Here is a 27,727-nt window from a genome sequence, read left to right as displayed (position 1 = left end):
TTCTTGTATGGGATTTTGTATGTTCAGATCACTTTCCTTGTCATTTTTATTTCTGTGCATGCCACATGTCTGTGGAGGTCAGAAGCAGGTATCACATCCCCTGGAATTAGAGTTACAGGCAGTTATGAGTCTCCCAGTGTGGGTGCTGGGAACCAAATCCTGGATCTCATGACTGAATATCAAGCTCTTAATTACTGAACCGTCTTTCCAGTCTCTCATGATAGTTTCTGTGAAGGTTTGTCTTAATGTAGGAAACATCTCAGATTTACTATAGATCCTTTTATGTGTTCATGTGTGTAAAGATATGTGTTGATGCCAGAGGTGTCATTCTTAATCACCATGTGGTTTAAATAAGAAGTGCAATAGAGTCAGGCATTTGAGCACTTGGTTCCCAATTGGTGGTGATGCATGTGGAGGATTAGGTGATGGTGCATCACAGGGAATGGGCTCTGCAGTTTAAAAACCCTCTGCACTTCCTGTTTCTCTCTCTCTCTCTCTCTCTCTCTCTCTCTCTCTCTCTCTCTCTCTCTCTCTCTCCCTCTCCGTCCCTCCCCTTCCTGCTTGGAGTCTGAGACATGAGCTCTCAAGCTACTCTCTGCTCTTCTACTTGTCATGTCACGTCACATCATGTCACATCATGTCACATCACGTCACATCACGTCACATCATGCCTGTTGGATACTGCAAAGCTTCCCTGTCAAACTTCCCTGTCCCTGTTCCCTTCCCTCTGGAACCATGAAGCCAAATGACCCCTTCCTGCCACAAGCTGCCTTGCTCATGGGGCCATCACAGCAACAGAGAAGGAACTAATCCATCCACCATACTGGATTTTTTTGTTTTTGAGACAGGATTTCTCTGTAGTTTTGGAGCCTGTCCTAGAACTTGTAGACCAGGCTGACCTTGAACTCACAGAGATCCGCCTGCCTCTGCTGGGATTATAGGCCTGCACCACCATCACCTGGCTTCCTCCTGGTTTTTGACAGAGGGTCTCCCACTGACCTGAAATTCATCATGTAGGCTATGCTAGCTGCCTCCCGTGTCCTTTCTGCGTACCTGCGTGCATATTCTTAGTCCCTGTAGCCAGTACATAACAGCTGATGTCATATATGTGAAAGCATATATAGTGACTAGTATACTTATATAGACCAGTTCATTTTTCTGACCAAGTGTTTCATTTTATCTGATAGGTCTCTATCAAGTGGTCTAGGAGTTATAAGCAGATATTCCCAGGGACAGTGATAGGACAGAAATCAAATCAACCCAATAAAGCAAACAGAAGGTCAAAGTACAAAGGTCATTATAGGAAGACATTTATGATAAATTAAGCAATTGTTTTCGTTGTATATTTCCTTGTTGTACATTTCTTTAAGGCAGATTTTGTTAATTTTGCTATAAAACTTAATAATTTTATTCTTCTACTTAATAAAACTATCAGTTTTCAAGCTTAAACAAAATTATAAGAATAATTCTAGGAACTGGGGAGGTGACTCAGTAGTTAAAATTCTTGTCATGTACGCAGGAGGACTGGAGTTCAGATCCCCAGAACTCCTGTAAATCCTGGTGGGTGTGGTGGCCTGCCTGTAATTCCAGAGAAGGTGGAGATGGGATCTTTAGAGCATGCCAGATAACAACATTAGCCTATCAGCGAGCTCTGGGTTTGATTTAGAGACCTGCCTCGGTGAAAAAAGTGGAAGGATGATCAACAACACCCTTGGCCTTAAGCATTGTAATCCTAGAGCCAGCAGAAGAAGTGCAAGTTTTAAATAATCAAGTTAGTCTTGGGAAGGTCTCAGGTGGTAGAGCTGCATTCCACTGCAGGGTAAGGCCCTTCTAGGGAGTTCTCCCTCTGCCGGTGGAGTAGCTCACTCTTTTATTGTGGATGTAGGAGCCAGGTTTCCATCCAGAAAACAAAACTTACATTTTAATGCAGGGAATTTAAAACCAAATTTGACATGGGAGACGGCTCAGTCAGTAAAGTGCTTGTCATGGCAGCCTGAGCAGAATGGTGGTGCTTACTGCTGATTCCAGTGACGGGTGGGTAGAGACAGGAGACTCCCTGCAGTTCATCAGTCAAGTTCCAGGTCCCAGAGAGAGACCCCCATCTCAAAACTCAAGGTGGGGATGGTGACATGGCTCAGCAGGTCAAGGCACGCGCCATCAAGCCTGACTATCTGAGGTCAAGCTCAGGACTCCACATGGCAGGAAGTCACAGGTTGTCTATCCTCTGGCCTTCACATTCCTGCTATGGCAGCTAGGAATGCTTGTTTGCATACATAAATAAATGTGGCAAAATGTTCTAATTAAAAAGAAGTTAAATCAAGGTGGATAGTACTTAAGGAACCAGAGCCTTGGGCAAAGCTTGAGGCAAAGGGAGTGGGTGAGGACCTGTGTCTTTTCTCTCTGCCGGTGACTCGTGTAGCAGGGCCTACTGGAAAGCCAGCCCGCACAGGAGCATGGACATACAGCCTTTGGGTAGCAACTCCCCAGGTTAGAGGGGAATAGGGAGAGATCTATGGCCAAACAGACCCAGCATTGTCTCAGGAGGTGATGATGGGCTGGAGATGGGGACTACTTACCTTCAGAAGCGTCCCAGCCGATGGCTCAGTAAAGAAATTGCCTGGGATTCAGAGGGTCCACTGCGAGTGTGCTCCAGGAAGAGGAGCTGGAGAGACTTCCAGTCCCGGTCTCTCTCTCTCACCTGCCCATCCCTCTTCCTCTTCTTGTTCTCCACCTTCCTACTCTTTTCCTCCCCTACCCACACTGACCGTCTCAAAAGGACACAGAGGGACAGTGTTGCCTCTTTAAAACCAGGCAAATATAAAAGAGGGAAGTATTTTTACTTCCCTCTGAGGAGATCATGAAGGAAGGATTTGGATGACATTCACAGGAAGTCAGAAGCACATAGATGCTTGCTGCATAGCATGGGGACCTGAATTTGATCCCTGGAACCCATATGTGGAGTTAGAAGTTGGGAACTAACTGCATGATTGTCCTCTGACCTCTAAAGCACCATAGTGTAATGGTCATCTCTGTCCCTTTAAGAGACAAGCCACGCCCACTTCCCCCATTCCCTTCCCCCAGGTAAGCTGATCTTCAGCTTCCAGCCTGAGTCCCTTCTCTTTTCAGTCTCTCCCCAGAAGAGGCAACTTCTGCCTCACTCCATTCTCCCCACTTTCCCCACCTCTCTGTTTCTCTCTGCTCGTCCCCCTTCTTCCCTTACACCCTTTCCCCTTCCCTTCCATAACCCACTAAATAAATATCCAACCTCACTCTGCATGGTGTGCCTATCCATGTCTCTATCTTTCGCCCAGCCAGTGGAATGGCTCCCTGCCCGGGCCCAGCCACCTTCAGAGACCTGTGGCATGGTCTCATGGCATGCCCATTTGTCTTTTTCTCCATGGGACTCGCTGCCCCTCGTGGCCCACTGTAGCCACTTGGGAACTGTGCTGTCCCTGCCTGGGACTGGCTGTTCTCGGGACCCGCTGTCCACTACCACCACTTGGGGCAGCATTTCTGCCACTGCAGCCACTTGGGGATCCGCAGCATTTTACTTAATCCATTACACATAGTCTTTGTATCCACACACGTATCAGACGTGTCACTTAGCTTTACAGACACTTATTACACCATCATTTAGCTTAAATTGACATTAAAAGGAAACATCAGGTTAGATAGAGCCACTGGTGGCCCTGGAGAGATGGCTCAGCGGTTAGGATGTTCATGGCTCTTTTTTGTTTGTTTGTTTGTTTATTTTTTGTTTTTTGAGACAGGTTTTCTCATAAGCTATGGAGCCAGTCCTGGAACTTGCTCTTGTAGACCAGGCTGGTCTTGTAGATCCACCTGTCTCTGCCCCCAAGTGCTGGCATTTGCCTTTACAGAGGACCCAGATTCGGTTATCAGGGCTCACAACCATCTGAAGCTCTAGTGTCAAGGGCTCTAACGCCATTTTCTGGCCTCTGTGGGCACCAGGCGTATACATAGTACACATAAATACATGTAGACACACAAAATAAGAATAAATCTTTAAAAAATCTAGTCACATAGACCTAAACCACCTCCGGAGCTAAGCAGAGCTGAAATATACATGGGTTACTTTTATAAAGACTAAGGAAAAAAAACTTAAAAGGCAAGTTGCTGTAGCTTAAACAACAACAACAACAACAAAAATGTCACACCATGCTTTTGTTAAAATAGACAGTCAACAACAGGGCCTTACCCAGCCATCTTACATTACAGAATGAAGAGGACAGGCCACACAGATACATGTGTTTAAGTTTACTTACATGAAATTATTTCTCAGTTCAAGTCCTGCTCGATGCTAGCATCTCCTAGTTTGACTTAATGAGAGTTACAAAGCAAAAGATAACAAAAGCTAATCCCACAATTAAGCCAGGATGTCTGTTTGTGGACTCTTGGTTTGCCCTGGCGTTACACGAAATGATTCACTCCCTCTATACAGAAAGAACATTTTAAACATGAGGATGTTTTAAACTGAACATGGCCTGTTGTGGCTTGAGTATGCAATGACCCCAGAGGTTCACATGTTTGAGCACTTGGTGCCCACTGCTTGGGAAGGCTGAAGAGTCTTTAGGGGGTGGAGCCTCACAGGGGAAAGTGGGTCCTTGGGCTTTATAGTCCAGTCCCATTTCACATTCACCCTTTGCTTCCTGAATGTGAATGCAATGGGACTAGTCAGGCCTCTGATCCTGCCAGAAAGGCTTCCCTGCTTGCGTTCAAGTCTTTTTTGCCAGGATGGACTCTACCCACCGAAACTCTGAGCCTAAATCAATCCTTCCTCCCTTAAGTCGCCTTTGTCATAGTTTTGTATCACAGCAGAGGACGAGAGGCTAAGATACAGTCTAATCGAATCTTCTTTAATATTCAGCCATGTCTTACTTTTTTGCTGTCTTGTACGAGATATTTCCATCCCAGACAACATGGCTTAGAAAAACGCTGACTTAGTGATTGACAAAAAGCCGGATGTCTTCTCTGTTGTGTGTGTCATTTGAGGTTTTGACAGTAGAAATGCCTCTCCTCCTGAGATAATGAGGAATCTGAAGAGCCGATCCATTTCCACGGCTCTCTCAGCAGGCCTGGAGTGCTCCACAAGCAGCTCTCGGTCCCTAATATGTACAAAGCATCTTTAGCTCGCAGTAAAATGCCACGTAGCGGAATACTGAGGAGCAGTCCGAAAGCAACATCTCCGATCCCCTTCAAATGGATTCAGAAAAAGCTGAAGCAGCTTCGCAATTAAGGCCAGAGTCTGGGTTGGTAGAAGCTGGAGGAAGGAAAAACCCACTCAGCTGCTGGACGTTGAGAATGAGGCACCTTTTGCTTTGGGATTTACTGAGCATTTGTTTTTAAAGTAGAATTACAATTAGTTGAGTTTGAAGCATAAGCGGAGGTGTACCTTTTCCTAAATGTAAAAACTTAGGTTAGATAATTTGGTCCCAAACAGAAAAATCATTGTCCCATTGTCCTTAAAGTAAAAGGTTGGCTAATTAAGAAATACGATACAAAGGCATGAAAGAAGTCGCTGGTATTCCTGATGCACTAACCTCTGCTCTGTTTTTCCTGTTGGTATCCATTAAATTTGGACTGATGGGTCAAATGGATGGTTCGGGGTAAAGATACTCGCCACCAGATCTGATGGCCTCAGTTTGACTTCTAAGACCCACATGGGAGAAGAAGAGACTACCACAGGCTGTTCTCTGATTGTCAGAGTGTTTCATGACACACATGTCCACACACATAGCCATACATTATTAATTTTAAAATTAAATTTTAAAGAAGACTTGGAAGAATTAAGGGAAAGGAAGAGATGAAGGTGAAGAAAAAAAGATTATTTATGGCAGATGACTTCACATGTGTAAATGGGGAAAGGGAGAGAAACACACACACACACACACACACAGAAAGAACGAGAGAGGGAGAGATACTGAACCTTGAGTTGTATCTATCTTTATATCTGAGTTATATCTTTGCTATTATAAATAACATTACTCACATCTCAATTCTGCCTCCTTGATGAGTATGTTCAATGTTCTTTAAAATCTACCTGTATAAACATCATAAGTATTCTGAACAACAGTGTTGAGAGACATAATTGGATTCAGCAAACCTGTGTGGGGATACCAACCATTTGAGGAGCTCCGGGAACACATCAATGAAAGCCACAGGCTCCCGTGTCAAGGGATGTGTGCTCTCTGAGAGGAGCATGCTCTATAAACCACACTGAAATGATAATAATGGGGGGGGGTACAAGTTGCCTTTGGAGGAGGGAGATTCAGAGCATGGGGCATGCTCAGCCATCTAAGGGGTGGGGAAAGGCTTCGTCCAGAAAGTGACATTGAAGTGACTCGGAAGGTTAAGCTCAGTGTCTGAGAGGTACAGAGGAACAGAAAGCAGACAGTTTTGTAAAGGGGGACAGGTCTGTGAGAGCCCAGGGGAAAGGCAGTTTGGAACTAGAATAAGGAAGAGTTGGGAGCTGTAGCAGTTAAAGCTAGCTAAACCTGAGATGCTCTTGAGCCACTGAAGAGGCAAGCCTTTGGGCATGCCCGTGAGGGATTGTCTAGGTTACTTTAATTGAGGTGGAAGGACACACCCCAACTACGGGCAGCACCATATTCATGGGTCCTGGACTGAATTAAAAGGAGTAAGTGAGCTGAGCATCAGCATCCATCTCTCTGCTTCTGACTGAGGATGCTGTGAGATCAACTGTCTTACCCTCCGGGTGCCAGGCCTTCCTCACCTTCATGGACTGCACCCTCAAACTAGGAGCCAAAACCAACCCTTTCTTGGTCTGGTATTTTCATATAGCAACACAAAAATAATCAATGCACAAAGTAATAGAAAACAGTGTCACAGTAGCACGCTGTGAGGTATTTGTGTCACCCTAGGTAGAGTTAGTTTCAGTATCAAAGGCTTCTTGAAGTGGCGGTGGTACCTCAGTCTCCTTCCCCTGCATCCCACACAGTCTCCTCTGCTCAGTCAGCAATTCTGTTCCTGGTGTCTGTTCTGGGCAAGCTGAGGAAGCCCCTGTATCTCAGATGCCATCAACACTAGTGCAAGGGACAGTATGGACAAGTGTGTCAGTGACTTCTTCCAGGTACCCAAACATCTCAGTGGCCAAAGCCAAAGCCAGACATGGTCTCAGCAGGGCAGGGGGCATAGCCAGTCATCAGAGAGGAAGGAAGGCCAAATATATTGAATGATTTACTCAAAGTCTCAGCCTCAAGAACGAGATTTTGCACTGATTATTCACAGGGCTACAAGCCACAGGGAATTTCCACAGAAGATCACATGGTCTGGTAAAGCTGAAAACAAAAACAAACAACAACAACAACAACAACAACAACAACAAAAAACAGACCAAAATAGCCAAGGGGTGTGTGTGTGTGTGTGTGTATGTGTGTGTGTGAAAGATGGGGTGGGGGTGGGGGAGAGCACTAGTATATTTGCTGTAAATGTGGGTTCCAGCCTTCCAGAGGTCTCATTCCCACACCCCAGGAATCTGAAGTTTGAGCAGGAAGTCAGCTACATAGCGCTTAGACTGTCTTTTCTACAGACCTTAGTTTGAGAAACCTGGGATCGTGGGATCCATGGGGACTGAGCAAAGGTGGGTGAGATAGGGTAAAAGGGCACAACTGGTTGCTCACAAGCGCTGAAACCAAGGGCTCTGGGCTGTATGCAGCAGCCTGGAGACGGGTGATTTCTGGAGGAGTTCTGGTACAAAGAGCCAAGCGGTAGGGCAGCGAGGGGAGCAAACAGCAGCAGCTGAGATGAAGAGCGTCACAGAATGTTCTTGCTCAAGGAAATAGCTTTCCACTCATGCCTGAGCACCGACTCTAATTAAATGCGGCAGGGCACAACAACAAAAGGGACATGAAAGCCGGGGCAGGGAGGGCTGGAGACGGCTTTGCAGTTCAGAGCACTGACTGCTCTGGACGCCCGGCAACCGTGTGTCAGGTGGCTCGTAACTGCGCGTACACACACACACACACACACACACACACACACACACACACACACACACCTTAAAGAAAGGAAGAGAAGGGCCTGTTGGGGATGAGAAGTGGTTTGGTGGAAGAGACAGGGAAAGAAAACAGGGAACAGGGGAAGAATATGACGACAGAACTTTTATATATAAATAAAAATTTAAAAGAATAAATAAAATTAAATTAAAAAATGAAAAGACTACTGCAGCACCTTCACCTTTCACGGGAAGCGGTCCTCAAGGCTGAAGAGAAAAAGCTGAGCACTTGAGGCGAGGGAAAAAAGTCCTAACCACGGGATTGACAGAAGAGTCCCATTTAAACGTATGCTTGCCTGTGGACAGCAGGGGGCGCTATGGCAGCACGGATGCTGCCGGTTGACTAAACCGCAGGATCCAGCAGGATGGGATTATTAACCCGACACACAGCACAGCATTTTGAGCGCTTCATTTATTACTTTTATAGCCATGAACCTTCAGAGGAGGAACTTTTAAGGTTTCTCTTTAATTATTAAGGCATCTAGGTTTTTTCTGAAGTGCCAATTCCGATAGTCAAAAAGAAATTAATTTCACAGAGTTTAAGGGAATTATTACCCATTTATTGACTTCCCTTGAGGCATCTAGTGGAGATTAGCAAAGTGAGGAGAAAAGACCCAGGAAGGAGAAAAGTGCGTGTGGTGACTGCAAGAAGGGGACTGCTGTGTCACCCTGGGGCCCTCCGTATTTCATTTTAAGTTTTTAAAAATATACATACACACTTTTTACTTAAGAAAATGGTTTTCTTTTTTTTAAGATGTAAAAGACGCTTATATATCTGTATCTGCCAGAAGAGGGCACCAGAGACCCTGGAGCTGGAGTTACACGCAGTTGCGAGCAGCCCAAAGCAGGTGCTGGGCTCTGAACCAGGTCCTCGGCAAGGGCCTTAGGCCTTCTCAGCTGCTCATGCGCCTCTCTGGCATCTCCATTTAGTGTGCACGTGCTCCGGCACCCACTGCAGCTCAGAAGCCGAGTTTCAGGAGCCAGTTCTCTCCTTCTACCGTGTGAGTCCTGAACTCGGGTCGTCAGACTTGTCAACAAGCGCTTTTACCCACTGAGCTATCCTGCCCTCCCTGTTCTCTATTGCGTGCTGCCCGGTTGTTTTTGTATCAGTAATAATGCACGAGAATCTTATTTTTCAACACCTCTGAATAAACTATATAACTCATCTTTTAAAATTTGCCATTCTGAGAGGGAATTATGGGAGTCGGAGTAGTTTAAACGTGCACCTCACTCCTGAGAGTATGAACACTTTCTCCTACTTGAATTTTGTTTGTGTGGACTCAGGGCTGTAGCTCAGCTGCTGGAGTGCTTGCCCGGCATGCACAAAGCCCTTGGCCTATGTGAAGGCCAAAAGAAACTCTCACGTGCGTTCCTCCGGTAGTAGTTATCTTGTTTTTATGAAACTGTTCCTCTCGTTGGTCTGGGACTCACCTATCAGTCTGGGATGGTCAATGGGCAAGACTCAGGGTTTCTCTGCTGTGTCCACATCCTCAGCCTCTATGCCCTGCTTTCTGATGTGGGTTTAGGGGTCTTGAATTCAGGCCCTCTGTGCACTTTACTGACTGAGGATCTCTTTGACCCTGCTTTGATGTTCCGCTACAGCGTCCTGGCGTGTTGAAAAAGTGTCTCATTGAGATTCTTGGTTTCTGCTGTTGTTTTACGCTCTTTAACTAGGATGGTTTGGTTTTAGTGTTATCTTGATAGGGTCACTGGATGTGCAGATAGACTATTAAATGTTTCTTTCTGGGTGTGTCTGCGAGGGTGTTCCCAGATGGGTGCGTGTCTGAATGTGCAGCCCTAGTGAAGTGATGGGTCTCTTGAGGGGAGGTGGGGCCGTCCAGTTAACTGAAGACTAAAGAAGAGCGTGGGAGCAGAGGGGGCTCGAGCTGATTCTGCTTGATCCCTGGAGCAGAGGTATCCGTCTCCACCTTCCCTGAGCACCCCCAATTCCCAGGCCTTTAGACCTGGAGCCTAACCTTCTCCATCATCTCTCTGACTGGATCCTAACCTTCTTCACCAGCTCTCTGACTGGAGTCTAACCTTCCCCATCATCTCTCTGACTGGAGTCTAACCTTCCCCATCATCTCTCTGACTGGAGTCTAACCTTCCCCATCATCTCTCTGACTGGATCCTAACCTTCTCCACCATCTCTCTGACTGGATCCTAACCTTCTCCACCAGCTCTCTGACTGGAGTCTAACCTTCTCCACCATCTCTCTGACTAGAGTCTAACCTTCTCCATCATCTCTTTGTCTGGAGTCTAACCTTCTCCACCATCTCTTTGCCTGGAGTCTAACCTTCTCCACCAGCTCTCTGACACTGACTCTTGCTTTCACACTGGACTGAATCCCACTTCTGCATCTACACTTTTGCTCACGATTCATCATGGGACCAAGCTTTCATCTTCAACACCTCATAATAAATTATTATGGATGCAAATACACATTCTATCATTTCTGTTTCTGTGGAACCCTAACTAATACAACAATGAACCTTTTTCTCTGTGACGATGATCTAAACGTGACTTGTTCCCACAGACTCACGCATTTGAACACTGTCTCCAGCTAGTGGCACTGCTTTGAAAGGCTCTAGAACCTTTAGGTGGCACAGTCTTACTGGAGGACTTGGGTCACTTGAAGTTTTGCAGCCAAGACCTACTTCCTGTCTGAAGAGACAATGTTGACCATTGTCTCCTGCCCCTGTGGTGGTCTTTGTGCCTTCCCTGTTACAAGGGACTGTATTTCTTGGAACTGTAAGCCGGGACAAACCCTTCCTTTACCAAGTTGCTTCTTGTCAAGAATTTGGTCACAGAAAGAGAAAAGTAACTAATTATGTGGTAAATGAGACACCTAGTGTTTTAGGCAGCAAGATCAGGGCTGATGCTCCTTCATCCTGCCAGGCAGCCTTGAGAACAGGGCTTGCATTTCTCTGATGATCAAGGATGCGAAGCTCTTTCTTCTGGGTGTGTTTGCTATTCCTGTCTTCCTAGGAAAACACACCAACTGAAGATTTTTGATGGTTCCCAAATTTAGTTATCTTTTCGCTGTTGAGTTGTAGCAATTCTTCGTATATTCTGTGCGCTTGTCTCACTATACTCACAGGTTCAACTCATAGAGATGACTGAGTGACAAGAGACCAATGCCATTAAAAGGAGGAGGGGACACACCACATTACGGGGTCACAGGAGGAATGGGGCACAGGGATGAGAGAGAGGACTAGATTGGGATTTTAGAAGCTTCTGCAGCCAGGGAGAGACAGGGCAGAACAAACAGCTAAGGAGGGGCTAACTTGAATAATGCCACTGGGTATGGGTCGTAGAACTGATCCCCTAGGATGACTTAGGGTGATATTGGCTTAGGCAGTTGTATGAGAAGGTGAATGGTGGCCCAACCTCTGTCTGCACTTGAAAGGAAATTCCTGGAAAGTTGAGCGGCAAGAACGAGATAAATTCTTTGACTTCTCGTTCAGTCTCTGATTCATGGGCGCACCAAATACTCACAGAATCGAAGCAAGCACAGAGCAGCTCTAGACTGTTGTGGTTTCGCTATGCTGCTGGGGGAGACACCCCGACCAAAAGCAGCCAGGGAGGGAAAGGGTTTATTTCTGCACGCAGTTCCAGGCCTCAGTCCATCACTGAGGAGTCAAAACAGGAGCTCAAGGCAAGCACGTGAAGGCAGGCCTGTTTGCTGTTTCAACAGCTTTACCATGGAAACAGAACACACTTCGCAGCAAATACATCCCCCAGGAACCACGGAGGATGCTGGTACTGGCTGGGTCTGCAGACCTGCTTATTCTCGGCTCCTTTGTCTGCCTGGGTCACGGGGTCTATTGGGCTGGCTGAGCCTCCATTATCAGTCAAGGCAATCCCCTCACAGACGTGCCCGCAGGCCAGTCTGAGGTGGGCAGTTGCTCAGTGCAGACTCGCCTCTCAGATGATCCCAGGTGGTGTCAACCTGGTGGTAAAAGCTAAGCTGGGCAACCGATAACAGGGGGTCCTGGAAAACACGTTCTCCTATTGGGTAGCAAGTCTCCGCTCTTTTGGAAGAACTCTTTAGTGCCCAAAGTTTGTAACCTTCCCTAAAGTTTATTTTATCTGCCTTTCCATTTGATACCGGAACTTTCCATGGCGTCCCTAGACTTCCACTGTAAAACCCGAGACAGCGAAGACTCGCCCCTGCGTTTTCTGGTAAGCATTTTGTTATTTGTCTCATACGTGGGGGTCTCCATTCCTACCTTGTGTGAGGTATGAATGGGGGAATCTTTATAAAATCTTCCACAGTAGAGAGAAATAAGGCAAGCTTCATGAAGAATCAATGGGCTAATTATCTGTTACAAGTGCATCTCCCTCCCAGCTCCACCTCAAGGAATTGATCCTGCAGAGAGGCAAATAATGCAGGTATAGGCCTTCACACCTCCGTACATGGAGCAAATAGGTGTATATACCACACATACACCACATCTCTCTGTGTCTCTCTCTGTCTGTCTCTGTCTCTGTCTCTCATACACACACACACGCACACACACACATATACACATGCACACATACACACAATGTGAGAAGAGCTTCCTACAGGGGAAAAGGCATAGAAGAAAACAAGAAAACCGGGTTCCCTGATTATCACGTGGCTACTCACACACTCCATTACCCAGCTCCTCGTGGTTCCAAATGCACTAAGCAGTCACAGGAGAGCTGTGATCTGTGGCCATACAGCAAAGCCGCAAAATGGTCCCCAGGAAGCTGAACTAACGGCCCTTGCCTCACTCACCCAGAAATGAACAAATACCACACGGAAGGGTTTGCACAACCAGAGTCGGAATGGAGAGAATGCTCTAGAAGCCCTCTCACCTGAGGAAGACAAGTGTGGGTGGAAGCTGTGGCATCTTCCCATCCCACGAGGCTCCCGTCAACACACATTTTATGCTCCTGTCCTTAGGCGATGGGACACAGGAGGCTCTGAAAGTTTTACCTTCACGTGCAACCCCAATTCTGTCTTCCAGCTTGGGGACTCAGGTGCAGATGTCACCAGTGACGGACTCTTGGCTCATTTGGAAAGTTTGTTCTTAATGATTCTACAGCTGCTTGCCTTGACATTTCCCACTCTGCCCTTAGGAACACCGTGGCAGTTTTTAGCCAGTCTTCTGAAAGATCACTTTCTCTCTTAATTCTCCATAAAAAAAAAATTTGCTCGGGGGCTGGGCATAGTGGCACACAGCTTCAACTCCAGCACTCCAGAGACAGAGGCAGGTGGATCCCTGTGTGGCCAAGGTCAGTCTGATCTATGTAGTGAGTTCTAGGCCAGCCAACGCTACACAGTGAGATCCTGTCTCGACAACAAGTGTTTTGGGGCCAGTGAGATAGCTAAAGCTGCCACTAAGCCACAAAGCCGGACAACTGGCGTGTGATCTCCAGAACACACTCCTACATCCTCTGACACCGTGTACCTGTGTACACACCTGTGTGTCACGGACGCACCTGAGTACCATGGCAGGCACACGCACATGTACACCAAGCAAATAACAATGCCACACAAGGGGCTGGAGAGACGGCTCAGTGGTTAAGAGCACGGCTACTCTTCCAGAGGACCCAGGATCAATTCCCAGCACCCACATGGCAGCTCACAACTGTCTATAACTCCTGTTCTTGGGGATCTGGCATCCTTACACAGACATACATGTGGGCAAAACACCAATGTACACAAAGTACAAGGAAATAAATTCTTTTTAAAAAGACTATACAAATTAAACAGAAAGATTCCAGGGACTTATGTGTAGTTCAGTGGGGGAAAAGTTGCTGCACAAACCTGATGCACTGAGTGTAACCCCTGGAATCTGCATAGGGGTTGAGCGATAAAGCCAAGAACCCTCTGAGAGCTGTCCTCTAACCCCACTCCCCTCTGTCTGCGTTCACACATATGCAGAAACACACACTCACATGCATGCTTACCCGCTTGCAATCACACACACATATACCCACAGCCATGCTCACCTACCTGCATTCACACACACACACAGAAACACACACACACACACATAGACACACTCCACCAGCCTGCATTCACACACACACCCATGCTCACCCACCTTCATTCACAACACACACACACACACACACACACACACGCACACACTTTAAATTTTTGTTTCGGAGAGCTGAGGAAATAGCTGAGCGGATATAGGCCTTGCCTAACAATCCTGAGAACCCGGTTGGGAAGCAAGCCTGTATCTAGAACTGACAAAGGATACAGTGCTCTCAGCCTTGATAGAATTGTAGTCAGATCTTATCCTGATCTGCTGAACACAGAAACCAGTATGGATTGCCTTGCATCCGTGTGCGGAGTCCTCTGATGATGTGGTAGCAGATGCACTTGGAGCCCAGACTCCTGGGTTTGAACCTGGTCCTGTCCACATGCCTAGCCTCTTGGCTCTTTGGTTTCCTCCCCTGTGACCAGAAGACAACAGCAGCGCTCATTCCCTGCCCTTACTGAGAGGACTGAATGGCTTTGTAAACAGTAGGGAAGGATAACCTGTTCCTGATACTGGATAGTTCTTTATGGGTTGCTAGCAAACAGGACATCTACACTTATTCAAAAATCTGAACATTTCTTGGCATGGTTCTCTTGTCATTGACCCAGCTTCACCCCTCTCACCCCCATTTGCAGGGGCTATGAGGGCACAAGGTATGGGAGGAATGTATGGCTTTTGGGTCAAGTCAGGACAGCTATTCTTGAAAGAGAGAGAGCAAAGAGACAGCGAGCCGTCTCAGGATGGATAGCGCCGAGAAGTGGTAACCAAGCCTTCCCGTGTCTGGCTTTTTATCTTCTTCCCCCCCCCCCCTCCCCGAGTCCTGCCCTCCTTCTCTCCCCTTCTGCTCCATCCACGTTCTCCTGTCTTTGTTCGGTACACCTTCTCACTATTTTTCTCAATTTCTGCTTCCCTGGCACCCTCTCCCCCAAGGACACTAAGGGACACTAAAACAGTCCTCTCTGGGAGGTGGGGGTGAAGAGCAGGAGTTTTAACGTGCGGCTTTTCACATGGTGTCACGTTAGGATCATGTTACGGCCATGCCTCTTCACCATTGCACCGTCTGAGGCTTCCGTGTTCATGGCTGACCATGTTCAAAAGGGCTAACTACAGAATGGAAGAAACAAGCAATTCATGCTGTTAATTACCTGATATTAAACATGATGAAATTTCATGCTGTTCGACTCTGCCCTGCTTGGGACGTGAATCGTAGCACTGTCCAGCACATTCTTCATCTGTCACTTGTCTCAGTGATCAGACTGGCAATTGGGGTAACGCAGCGCCTGCATTCAAATTATCCTCATTATATTTGACAGCATCTCCAAGTCATAAGAATGGTGATTCTGCTAATTTCATTATAGTATATTGTTCTAATTATCTATATGCATTTACACACAAACACACACACACACACACACACATGAAGAGAGAAGAAGAGATATTTACACACACACACCACACATATATGAAGAGAGAAGAAGAGATAATTACACACAGAGAGAGATATCAGAGGGAGAAAGAGAGAGAGTCTTGTATCTCATGTACTCTAACAGGCTGGCAAAAAAACTCATTATGTAGTTGGAGGATGACCTTAGACTTCTGATTCTTCTGTCTCCAACTCCTCAGTGCTGGCGTCATAGGAATGTGCTACTATGACAAATTTATGCACTATTGGAGAGCAAACCCAGGGCTTTATGCTTACTAGACAAGTGTTGTATAAACTGAGCCACATCACAGTCCACTGCACTATTGCTTGTTATTATTATCTATCTTTTATTATACTAATTAATGAATATTCACCATAGGCACATGCATGATGTTTTAAACACACACACACACACACACACACACACACACACAATGTTCAATCCCGTTGTGATAGTCATGGGATAAAGGGGTACTACTCCAATATATTCCATAATTTAAAAGGTAATACATATCAGATCAAAACCTGAAGGTTGACGGCGGTCATGTTTTCTGCCTCTGCTATCTAGAAGATACTGTAAACTGTGGCGGGTTATTTTGGGTGGTTCGCCCTCAGTGTATCTGTTCTCACCTGATTCTCACAGAGGCACAGGCTTTCTTACCCACACTGTATCCTAGAGCGTTGCTAGTGTGTATGTATACATTTTTAAAAACGGATTTGCTAGAACAGCTTACACACAGTAGGGTCCGTGTGATTGTTAGTTTCATCAATGCAACACAAAGGCAACGAGGCTGGGCAGAGAGCCTCTATGAGCGCTTATCTAGATCCTGTTGACTGTGGAAGGTTGTCTTTATCGAGTTAATTGGAGTGGGAAAACCCACCCTGAATGGGAGTGGTGATGTTTCCTGGGCTGGGTCCTGGGCTGTGCAACAGTAGAGGGAGCCAACTGCACTGAGCAATCGGAGCAGGAAACAGCAGGACCGCATGCACTTACTCCTCTCCGTTCTTGACTGTGGGTGTAATGTGGCAAGCTGTCTCGAGCTTGCTGCTGCTGCTATCAAGTTTTTACAGTGAACTGTGAGCCAAAACAAGCCTTTTCTCCTGGAAGCTACAGATTGCCAACGTATTTTTACCACATCGACAGAAGTGAAACAAAGACAGCCTGGGCAAGACAGCAGTGACCGTCTGGGTACTAGAGGCTGAGAACCCACTTACTACTCTATCCGGGAAGCTAGTTAGCTGCCTTAGCAACTTCAATAGGTGCGAAAGGCCTGGAAGATTGCTAGTTACGGACCATTCCACATCCCCTATTGGAAAGCCAAAGAAACTAGACTGTGACGTCATCAAAAGATGGCACCAGCAGCCTGTTCTCACAGGCAGGCAAACCGCGTTGGTCTCCCCGTGACCCTTTTTAGATCTGGGCTACTCAGTGGAAGTTGTTGCCCGCCCGCTCTGGGGGAGACTCCTCCCCCTCCATCAAACCTGCTTTGAAGCTGTCATAGACTGATCCAGGGGTGTGTCTTCTGGTTGATTAAATCAAGAATAGCTGTCACATCGCATTGCTGTCTTTCCCTCCTGAGGCCCTAGGTGGCTGTTTACCACATACTGTCCTGCTCTGCTCACACCTGACGCGTGCCCTCATGAGCACCATGTTCGCTTTATACACGGCGACGAGTGAATTCCAAGCCTGTATCCTCCAAGCTGGCACCTGCCTGTACTCCAGGCACACACGTCCACCCGCCTACCACGCTCAGCCAAACTCAGTGGACTTTTAGTGTTTCCTTAGTGCGCTGATCTCGCCCACTTATGCCCTGAGATGCTTTTGGTCCTTTCCTGTTCTCTCCTTCCGCTCCCAGCTTTAGCAAACTGTCAGTTACTTAGGACCCGCTTTTGGATGCTCTGCCTCTGTGCCTTAGGGCTGAAGGAAGATAAAATGAACCACTGCTTTTATCTTTCTCAGGCTGTTCCTGCACCACCCGATCCTGAAATGTTTCATAAAAACATACCAGGTTTTTCTGGTGGTTTTTCACTTTTAATTCATTTTCATTTTATTTAGCAGCAGTATGGTGGTAGAATTATATGCAAAAAATTTCAGTTAAGAGCAATCAGTTCAATTATTTCTATAAATTGTAGAAGGTCATAGGGGCCTGGGGGTCAGACAGACTCCTGTAGACAGACAGGGAAACTAGGTTCTAGGGAGATAAATGTGTTTGTCACGTAAACATCTAAAATGGCTGACTTCTTGGTGGTTCTCGCTCTTCCAAGCCAAAGAGATGGAACTTGAATCTCCCACTGGTTCTCATGGTAGGAACCAATTAACTTTTGTGTGTTTTTTCAGATTATCCACTGGGACAGCTCAACCGATTCAAAGGGAGAAAAGAAATCCATCCCTCCTATAAAAACAAAAGTCTCAACCTTTCAGGCAGACCCTGTCAAGGCCTTTGGTTCCTGTGGTAGTTTGGCTAAAAATGACCCTCATAGGTCCATAGGGAGTGGCCCTATTAGGGGGTTTGACCTTGTCAGAGTAGGTGTGGCCTTATCGAAATAGGTGTGGTTTTGTTAGAGGAGTGTGTCACTGGGGGCTGGGCTTTGTTCAGAAGCTCAAGGCAGGCCTAGTGGCTCACAGTCTTCTTTCCTGTTGCCTGCAGATCCAGATATAGAATTCTCAGTTCCTTCTCCAGCACCATGTTTGCCTGCATGTCATTATGCTTCCCATTATGATGCTAAGGGCCTAAACCTCCGAGACTGTAAGCCAGCCCCAACTAAATGTTTTCCTTTAGAAAAGTTGCTATGGTCATGGTGTCTCTTCACAGAAATAGGAACCCTAAGACACTTCTCCTCCTACCCTGGGGAGTCTGTGTGTGTGTGTGTGTGTGTGTGTGTGTGTGTGTGTGTGCGTGGTATGTATGCAAATCTGAATTATTTGATAAAGATTTTTTAAATAAGAATGACCTCTATAGGCTCATATATTTGAATGCTTAGTCACCAGGGAGTGGCACTATTTGAAAGGATTAGAAGGATGATTAGGAAGTGTGGCCTTGTTGGAGTTGGTGTATCCTTTTTGTAGGAAATATGTCACTGGAGATAGGTTTTGAGGTTCAAAAGCCGTTCCAGGTCCAATCTCTCTCTTTCTCTGCCTGTTGAGCAGGATGTAGCTCTCAGCTACTTCTCCATCAGCATGTCTGCCATGCTTGCTACCATACTCCCACCATTATGACAATGGACTAAACCTCTGAGACCATAAACAAGCTCCCAACTAAAGGCTTTCTTTTATAAGAATTGCATTGGTCATGGTGTCTCTTCACAGCAACAGAACAATGATTAAGGCTCTCCCTCTGTGTGTGTGTGTATATAGTGTGAGCATGAACAGATCACCTTTCAGGTGTGAGTCTCTTCATTCTCCACCATGGGTACTGGGGATAAACTCAGCTTGCCATACTTATACAAGATGATTTTACCAGCTGAGCCATCTCCCCAGCCCACAGTTCTTTCTTACATGCACCCTCAACCCCAGGCACTCAACAATCTGCTTTCTATTTCTATCAATCAGTTTCCCTTCCTGGAAATTTCACATAAATGCTAACATGTGCTGTCTTGTGCCTGACTTCTTTCATTTAACGTGTGTGCTGTAGTGCCAGTAGGTTATCCAGTCCAGGTGTCAGTAGGTTGTCCTGTTGTAGTAACCATGGTAGGTTATTTATCTAGGAAGTTGGTAGGTTGTCCACACTGAGTTGTTGGAAGGTTGTCCATACAACAGTTTTGGTAGTTTTACTCATACTGTGGTATCTGAGGGTTCATCCCTGCTATAGTATCAATAAGCTTTCTCATGCTGTCATATCAGTAGGTGCTCTTTTATTGAATGGCATTCCACCACATAGCTTCCTTAGTTCATCTGATCATGAGCTAATGGAATCTGGCCACTCCAAATCCTTGTTTATTGTGTATGAGCAATGCAGCTTCAAATATTTACATGTCTTTGGGTAGACATTAGCCTTCAAACCATCCGCCCCCGACTTAAAAGGAGAATTGGTGGATCATCTGTTAAGTATAAATTGTGTGTGGGGGGGGAGGGGGGTTATGAATATGGGTCAGCAGATGAAGATGCTACCCACGCAACTGATTCTGGGAACTCACATATAAGTCCAGTGCTGTGGAAGGCACCAACAACTCTATCACATTTACAGCAAGATGGGGGCTGAGGCAAGAGCATCATGGGCAGCCAGCCTGGCACCCACAGCACCAGCAGGATCAACAAGGCTACCTCAGTGAGGTAGAAGGCAAGGACTGACTCCTGGTACTGTCCCCTGACCTCCATATACATGGTGGCGGGAGCACGCACACTCTCACACACGCACACATTACGTAAGTAGACAAACAGTAAAACTTCTCTTCCAAAGCAGCTGTGATAGTTTTGAAGCCTGCCAGTGCATCCTCACAGTGCTTGGCATCTTCAGACTCTTAAGTCTAGGCAGTCACGAGGGTGGGTATAGAGAGACAAGCCCATTGTGCTTGGAATTTGCATTTCTGTTCTTATTAAAAAGACATCGAGCATCTTTTCACGTCCTCCACAGCTATTCATACATCTTCTTGGGTGATATGTCTATTACAGTCTTTGACACATTTTTAAAATGTCTGCTAATTACCGAGCCCTAGAGAATTCTTTTAATGATCTGGGTAAAATCCTTGATCAAATAACTGATTTGTAAATATTGTCTCCAACCTTATTTGCCTTGTTCCTTTTTGAATGTTATCTTTTGAAGAGTAAAAAAAGTTTAAATTTTCTGAAAATATCATTCATCAATAGTTTATTTTCTAGCTTGTATTTTTGATGTCAAACCTAATTGTTGTTTCATAATAATTGAAGGCCATAAAGATTTGTCTCTTAGTTTTGAAGAAGTTTTCTAGTATCAACTATTCAGATAGTTTTGCACATAATTTTTTAAATAAATTTTTCTTGGTGACAGGTTTCATAAAGACATCTTTCTTCAAGTGTATTATATCCTTTTAGTACAAATGACCAATAAGCATATGAAAATATATTCACCATCCTAGCCACGAGGGAAATATAAATTCAAAACACATTCAGATTCTGTCTTACCCTTGTCATATGGCTTTCATTAAGAAACCAAAGTGGGATGATAGGCCGGTGAGTAAAGAGTTTGTTCAGGAACACAAGGACCCAGAAAAGCTGGATGTGGCATGGTGTGTGTTTGCAGTGTCAGTCTTGGGGAGGCAGAAATGGGCATTCCTGGGACTCCCTGCCTGATTGGCCTAGCCTAGAGCTCCAGGCCAAAACACAAGGGGGAAGTACTTGCGGAATGACAACTGGGGATTCCCCTTTCCCCTTTCCACCCTTACACACACACCCCATACACACACACACGCCATACACATACCACACACACACTCTGATAACTACACACATGCATACATCCCTATTCCTAAACACACTCCATACAAACACACCCCTACACAACACCCTTAAACACTCATCCGTACACACACATACACCCCTACCCCTGCACACACTCCATACACACACACCCTACACACATACTTAAGTCACACACACACACCCTACACACATACCTACTTCCACATACACTTCCACACACACACTTGCATCACACATGCACCCATACATTCCTACGCAATACAAACACACACACACACACACACACACACACACACACACACACACACAGCCCCAATCTCTTTTCAGTATCTAACTGATAATGTCTCTGCTCAGATTTTTTGCCCTTGTGTTGATGAGCTTTAGTTTGGCCTCCCCGGGTTGCCTCTCTCTGCGTAGCTCAGGTTAGACAGGGGTAAACGTGAGGTTGTGTTCATGAACTTAGAGTGGTCTGAACAGCGGTTCTGGGTGACTTCAGAGTGTGTCCAGTGTTCTGTCACTGTTCAGGTCTGCTGACGTCTCTCTCCACAGGCTCTTGAGTGTCCCTTGAACAAGTTTGCGAGTGTCAAACAGCTGGGGTTGTTTAGAAACCATATGGAGACCATCCGTAGTCGTCTCGTTTCCCCATTAGATTCTGGCTGGTGTCTATGTGACTCAAATATAATTGTGAACAAATAGGAAGAAGCCATATCAACATGGAACATTCTAGAAGGCTAACTGACTGGTTAGCACCTCAGTGTTGTTGAGAGGCTGGAATGGTCAGATCCGAAGTCAAATTACAGATGACCTGGGACTGTCTTTAGCCTCTCAATTATCTGTGTGTGTCCACCACTGTTTTTGAAGCCTTGACTTTTGTAATGTAGGAGTAGACCCTTAGTTTCCACCACCACAAAGCTATGAATACCATCAGATGGCATCTGAGGCTACCACAGAGCTTCTCCCTGTGTGTAGCCCACACAGGACAGCAGTTGATGTTTCCACCAATTTATTGAAAAATACCTTTATTTTTTATTTGTTTTATAACTATAAATCCTCCACGAAACGTTTGCCGTGTTGGATGGAACTTGGGGCACCCTAGACCTGTGTCCTAGGCTGTGGTCAGTCATGCTTAGAACAACTACCTCTTCTTCCCTCTAAGGGGGGAGTCACGCTGTTGAGTTGACAGGAGAAAGCCCCTGGGCTGCAGAACTCCACAACCCTCTACCCATTTTGTGCTGGCATTGTCTCTTTGATGGAAACAGTACCAGGGAAGCGTTTATAGTCCACCCCAGGTGAGGCTTGTTCCTCCAGTGAGAATCTGCATCAGGACTGCCCCAAGAGGAGAAGGTTCTGTCCTTCCTCGGGCGACCTGGGGTGCGGGATCAGCTCCCCCAGTCTTGCTGTTCTTAGATGAATTTTCGATTGACTAAAACTCATAGATTTTTTTTCAGTTTTCTACTTTATTTTTTAAAAATTATTCTATGAGTGAAATCTCTTCAGGCCATGAAGTCCTATTTATATTTGTTTAGTTTTATGGTTAAGTTGCTTGCCTTCCTGGGGCTTTAGTTTTGTATCAGTCTGAGAAAAGGACCCAGCCCCGTCCTTTCCCGGGATGACTGGATGGCTTTCTCGGCAATGCTGCTCTGATTGAATCCACACCCACCCTCAGTCTGTTTGTGTATGTAATTTTTTGATGAGACTAATGTTGTTTGAGCATGTGTGTGTACACTGCGGTGCAGCTGTGGGGGAAAACGGCATTGACGTTTTCAAAGCAAAATGAATCACATCAACATTTTAAGAGACGATGGGAGGATCTATCTACAATGGATAGATTTCCTGGAAAATACTTCTGTGTAGACTGTCGCCGGTGCTGGCTTATGTCTGAATTTGGAGTGTTTGTGATGCTAGGAGCCTGTGTATTGCGTGCTCTGTCTAACTGCACCATGGTAGGGGTTAGAAATAGCAACAGAGATGTCTTATTAAGAAAGAGAAAGACACGTGGGAACAGGCCAGCGAATGAGAAAGGCATATGCTAAGAAACTGCAGGCCAGGAGCCTAGGACCCTCTGCAGGTCATTTCTACGGTCCCGCCCTCATTTCTCTAGAGCAAGCTCTTCTTGGGGCTCTTCTTGATACGCGCGGTCCGTCTGGAAATGGTTCCCGGGCTGCGGTGTGAACTTGCTGTTTTGTATCTTAATCTTGATGCTCTTTCCTCCAGTCTCTAATCTCTTGGCTCAGCATTGTTTTTGGAAATGATCTAAAATGAGCTTTTGATTTTGTCTTGGTATACTTGACAGCAACGAAGGATATTTGTTCAAAGAGTGCCCAGTGTCCTTTAAGACAAAAGAGACCCCAGCATCATCCTTTGCCCTTGCACCACGTGCTCACAGTGAAAGGGCAGCCGTGTCTGAAGCAGGCAGCAGCTCTCTGGGGACACCAGGCCTACTGACGCCTTGACCCTGACCTTCTCAGCTTCCAGGACTGTGGGAGACTCCTTTGTGAGATTCTGTTTGTTGTGTGCTTTTAATGAGATGCCCAGTTCATTGTCTCTTCTCAGAGAAACCTGAACAGATTAAGATAATAACTTACAAGTAAGAGAAATCACTTTGGGTGAATTATTTTTGATGTCAACGTCCTATCACACTGGAGGTTATTCTTCAAATAATGGTAGAATGGGGCTGGGACCCACCGCCTTCTGAAATGATTGTTTCTGTGGTGTGTGTGAGTGGGGGGGGGGTGCAGGTACATGTGCTGGCCCACAAAGGCCAGCAGTTTCCTTTGGTGTCCTTCCTCAAGAGGCATCTACCTAGATTTTAAAAAATTTTGTGTCTATATAATTAATGAAGTTCTGAAAGAGGGTTTCTCACCAGAACCTGAAACTTGTGAATGAGGCTAGGCTGGCTGACCAGCAAGCCCCAGGGAGCCTCCTGGCTGATTCCCCAATGCCAAAATGCCAAACTGCACCACTATGGCGAACATTTCTGTGGCTTCTGGGGATGGAATTAAGGGAAGCACTGTACCAACCGAGTCATTTCCTCAAACCCTGTGAGGCTTCTGTGTTCAAGAAATCTCCCAAGTCTCATGACTCCACATGAGCTCGTGCCCTGTGCAGAATGTGGGCCATTTCACTCAGGCAACTAGACCTCTCTCTATGACACATAGACAGCTCATAGATCATACCGCAGAGGACACTGATGTTAGCCATGGTCACATCATTTCATAAAGCTCTTCAATTTTGATTAAACAATGACAATTTCCTCAAATAAAATAACTTCGTCTCCAGAACTGTAGTGCCTTGGCTCGCTCCTGACTCTCTCAACCCCCGTAACAGCTGACCATGAGACATGCTTATTGGGCATCTGACATTCTTCAACTCAACACTCACATTATTTCCCCAGCCACCCTACACGATGGCCTACCGGCCTACTGTGGGCCACATATGGCAAGTTTTCAACTCCCTTTCCCCTTCCCCTGTGAGTGGGTGGTGGCTCTGAGTCTCCTCTAGAGGTCTCCATGGCTGGTGTTTCACTAAACAGAGTCCATGCTGCTGCCAGGCCGCTCACCCTTGGCTGTTCTTCTCCACCAACTTTACAGCATATAATATCAACAACATCAGGATAATTGCTATGACTTTGTTTTGGACACCAGCCATTCTTAAGTGAAAGGCTAGGTCCTAGGCTCAGACCTCAGCCCTTCCTGGAAACATCAGTCTCCTTAGACAAGCTACTCCATCATTTGAGCTAGTTACTTAATGCCACGGGGTACTGTGGCACCCAACAAAGCCACCAAGGAAGAAGACTATATGGGTATTAATCTGGGCTGGCACAGGTTCTTACATGGGCAGCAGTGGGGTAACACATAGGCTTTGAGATCTGGATCCAGCCCTACTCACTTCCTCGCTCTGGGAACCTACGGAGTCCCTTCATCTCCGGAGACCCGTATGAAACAAGGGCAAGGAGATCTTGCAAAAGGTTATGTGAAATTGGAGATAATATCCAGGAAGTACTCAGAACACCATAAGTGCTACATAATAGTATTATTTAAACACTTCAATGACATCCATTAATGATCCTTAGCTTGGAGATTTTATGTGAGGATTAAAAGAAAAACTATATGTAAAGTACCTGGTACAATAGACCCTTAGTAATTGGTAGACCATGATGTAGATTTCAAAGGGTACAGTTATCTAATGGGGTCATTTAGTGTAATTCCCCATTTGAAGTTAAAAGTCTTGAATCTGCTGCTAATTGGCTGTATTTTTGAGCACATAGATCACTGTGAGCCTCGGTTTCCTCAATTGAGGATTATTAATTAGAACCCAAGATGTATCTTTATAAATGAAAAGAAGTGTGTGTGTGTGTGTGTGCGTGTGTGTGTTAGTGTCTCTCTCTCTCTCTCTCTCTCTCTCTCTCTCTCTCTCTGTGTGTGTGTGTGTGTGTCTGTGAAATCCAAAGACAACCTCAGCTATTTTTCCTGGGGTGCTATCCACCTTGTGTTTTTGAGACAGGCTCTCTTACGGTGTTGGAACTCATCCAGTAGGTTAGGCAGCTGGCAGGCAGTTTGCAGGGGCCCAGCTGTGTCCGCCTCTCCAGTATGCGGTTGTAAGATCATGCCCCCATGACTGTTCTTAAAAATGTGTTCTGAGGGTTCAAACTCAGCAAACAATGACTTTACGTTCTGCTAGTCAGCCTAGCCTGAGAAGATAAAGACTCTTATTTCATACTCACGCTGAAAGGAAGCACGCAAGGATGCTCAGGATCACTCCAGAAGCCTGGCTCATCCTGACAAGGTATGGCTGTTAAACTTGCAAAATGAATAAATTCATTTTCAAATACACATGTCAACAAAACAATTTACCCAGCACAAGGTGATTCACTGGTGTGTGCTGCTGTGCACTGGAGCCCTGGAAACCCTTCTCTTCTGAGCCCGGTCAAGGAGTTTTTCCTGGTGTCTGAACACCTTGTTTCTGCCTCCCATCAAAAAGTTCAGTGCGCTTGGAGTTTGTCTGCAGTCTTTTCCCTGGGGTTGAGGAAGTGGCAGGGACAGCACCTTTGACCTCCTTCCTGCCTGCTGCTCTAATTTTTCACTTGGAGGAAATCAGCCTCTCTACAGTCAAAAGTTCAAGTTAACCCCAAAAGGAAGATTTCTCTTAATTGAAAAGGCATTCACAGATTGCTCTTCAAAGAGTTTCTGGGCTAGGGAGAAAGTTCAGCAAGTAAAGGTGTTTGCCACAGAGCCCGGTGATCAGAATTCAGTCCCTACCACCCACATAAAGGTGGAAGGAGAGAAATGGCGTCACAGAGCTGTCCTCTGGCTTCTGGTATACCCCCCCCCACATTAAAAATTATAATAAAAATTTTTAAAAGAAACTTGGGGTTAAGTAGTATATGACATGGGCTCCGGGAAGTGAGAAGTCTCTGGTGGACAGAGTTCTCATCATACGCTGTGTATGATGAGGGTGTTGGGTCGGTCAGGAACTTGAATTCCAGAAACAAGTTGAATTTACCTAACAAGCAAACTACTATAGCCACAAAGGCACAGCTGGAATAAGAGATGGTTTATTCTGGAGCCAAATATCAATGACTACGGCCCAAGAACACTGAAGTAAGTTTCCCCAAATCCCATGTTTGAAAGTGATAATAGTTTCATTACTTTTCTACACTAACACAGCAAATAGAAGTATAAATCAGTATTTTTTTCTCAAATACATGAGTGGGAACCCCAGGTAGGTGGTTACAGCAAAGCAGGGGAATCTATTGTAGGCTTCAGGTACGATCTGATTATATTCTTAGCCTTTGGATTGGCGGAAGTCAGGGATATGTTCTCATAGTCCAAAAGAATGTTAGGTCAGACGCAGAGAACAATGAAAGGCTATTGTGTGCGATGGGGGTAAGCTAGCCCAAGAGAATTTGGACCCACAACACTCCATCTCTCCACAGACACAGAAGTTTCCATCGATCAACCTTATACTTAGCGCCAGTTGCCCCAACCCCATCTCTGAACTTCAGTTTCCTCTGAATTGAGACTTCCATCTTGGAGGCGGGCTCTTTAATACCAGAAAGGGAACAACTTACAAATCCCAAAATGTTCCTGACACAAACAAGATTCACAAGGTCCCTCCTTTTCCAAGACTTTATAGCAGGAAGGACTCCTGGGAAGAGGAGACTTTATAATCGTCCTAAGATGCCTGTGAATCCTGCCCAGAGCTCCAGGGATGCAGCTCTTAAGGCCTTCTCCCACAGAGTGCTGTGGTCTGTCACTGATGCTGCTGCCGCCTGTGAGTCATCCCTGCCCCTGTAAATAACTCCTCACTCATACTCCAGTGGATAACCCCAGAAAGCTCACTGGTTCACCAAGTTGTAGTTGGTGGAATCATTTCTTTAGTCTGTTGTTGGTGCCTATCTGGGGGCAGACAGATGTTTGTTCAATTTACCCAGAAAAAGTCACACAATTAATCATCCCCCTTTTGCAATCTTCCCAGGGCCCTCAGTACTAGCAGGATAGTGAAGGGTAGCAACAGTGGGAGGGGCAGAGCTGCCTTCTCTTGGGGGACGAGTGTACATCAGACAGAATAGGGGAGTGCTACCAAGAATCTCAAAAAGTGCCTCTTGTGGCCCGCATATACCCACCAAGGTTTCACATGCAAAATGCTGGCAAAGAACTCAGAGTCAAAGGCAAAACACGTGAGAAACAAGTGAGGAGAGCTCTGGAGATGAATGCCAGAGAGGCCCAAATATGTCTTAAAATTCCAGAGAGCGTGCTGCCCACCCCCTCTTATTATTCATTTCCCTACCAAAAGGTCCCTAAGAAATGCAATTGATTTGCTACGGGCCCTCTTTGAGCCATAGCAGAAATGAG

Source organism: Myodes glareolus, chromosome 5 (assembly GCF_982192425.1).
Source record: "Myodes glareolus chromosome 5, mMyoGla1.1, whole genome shotgun sequence".
Taxonomy (NCBI): domain Eukaryota; kingdom Metazoa; phylum Chordata; class Mammalia; order Rodentia; family Cricetidae; genus Myodes; species Myodes glareolus.
Note: the sequence above shows the minus strand (reverse complement) of the source record.